The 1,534-nt window shown below is 44.2% G+C and overlaps 1 pseudogene; it reads left to right on the top strand.

Moving 5' to 3' along the window:
• Positions 1-240: 240 nt before the first annotated feature.
• On the top strand, positions 241-908 carry LOC136336299 (acidic leucine-rich nuclear phosphoprotein 32 family member B pseudogene; annotated as a pseudogene).
• Positions 909-1,534: the final 626 nt, after the last annotated feature.

Raw genomic sequence — 1,534 nt, 5'->3', positions numbered from 1 at the left:
GATGGGCAGAGCATAGCCCCCTAGTGGGCATGCCGGTTGGATCCCAGTCAGGTGCATGTGGGAGTCTGCTCTCTGTTCCCGTAACTTGGCTCAGGGGCTCCACTCACCCGCCTGCTGTCTGCAGCATCCTGCCTCTGCCCACACCAGACCCCTTCCGATGGCCCTCGCTGCGCAGGCCCGGACGCCTCCCGCCTCGGCCTCCTTCAAGGGAGTGAAGTTTAAAGAGAGGCAGAGAGAAACATGGATGTGAAGAGGAGGATCCACCTGGAGCTGAGGAACCTGCCCAGGCAGCTGTTTGAGAACTCGTCCTGGACAATTGCAAATCAAATGATAGGAAAATCGAGCGCTTAACAGCTGAATTTGTGAACTTAAGAGTTCCTCAGTTTAATAAATGTAAGCTTGATTTCAGTTTCAAATCTCCCCAAACAACCAAAATTGAAAAAGCTTGAGCTCAGTGACAATGGAATCTATGGTTATCTGGACATGTGGGCAGAAAAATGTCCAAATCTCACACATCTAAATTTAAGTGAAAATAAACTGAAAGATATCAGTGCCTTGGAACCTTTGAAAAAGTTGAAATGTCTGAAAAGCCTGGATCTGTTTAGCTGTGAGGTTACAAACCTGAATGACTGTCGAGAGAGTGTTTTTGAGCTTTTGCCCCCTCCCACCTACCTGGATGGCTATGACCGAGAGGATCAGAAAGCTCCTGACTCAGGTGCCAAGGTGGATGGTGTGGGAAAGAGAATGAAGATGAAGTCAGTGGGGAGGAAGAGGAATTTGGAAATGATGGAGAAGTTGATGAAGATGAAGACAATGAGGAGGAGGATGAAGAGGAGGAGGAAAGGAGGAAGAAAGGAGGAAAAGTGGAAAGAGAAAGAGAAATAGATGATAAAGGAGAAGATGATTAGACCCTACTTAACTTGCAAAAAAAGGATAGAAAGAAAGAAAGAAAGAAAGAAAGAAAGAAAGAAAGAAAGAAAGAAAGAAGAAAGAACTGTTCAGTATTTGTTAGACTGCTCATGGATTTGGTAGCTGTTAAAAAAAAAAAAGGTTGCTGCGATACAAACCTCAAGACATACCCACCCAAAGAGTCAAAGAAAGTTCCGGTGCCGTTTGCCTTCCTCCATTTAGTCCCTTTGGAAAATTCACTTCCAAGCCTGGGGATGACACCCCAATAAAACTGTTAGGTTTTCCTGTAACACCCCTGCTGTAGCGTGGATAGCTACGATTGGTGAGTCAACCATCTATGGCTATCAGTTACACCAACACTGTAACAGCATTGTTACTTTCTGTACAACAAGAAACTTAGTAAATAAAATTTTAACATTTTTTTTAAAAAAACAAAGAAACTATAATGATATTTATTTCTAAGAACATACCAGAACTGATTATAGAGTCACATGTGAAAAGTACCTGCAGCATCAACCAGGCCAACGCAGCACTGTTCTGGAGCATCACTGACCGTTGTAAATAGATACTCTGCTTTCCTCCCACTGGAGACCAGGGAACACGTGTGTGCGTTTGCCTGGACCAC

Source organism: Saccopteryx bilineata, chromosome 4 (genome assembly GCF_036850765.1).
Source record: "Saccopteryx bilineata isolate mSacBil1 chromosome 4, mSacBil1_pri_phased_curated, whole genome shotgun sequence".
Classification (NCBI taxonomy): Eukaryota; Metazoa; Chordata; class Mammalia; order Chiroptera; family Emballonuridae; genus Saccopteryx; species Saccopteryx bilineata.
The sequence above is the reverse complement of the archived record's forward strand: the minus strand, read 5'-3'. Positions and strand labels throughout refer to the sequence as shown.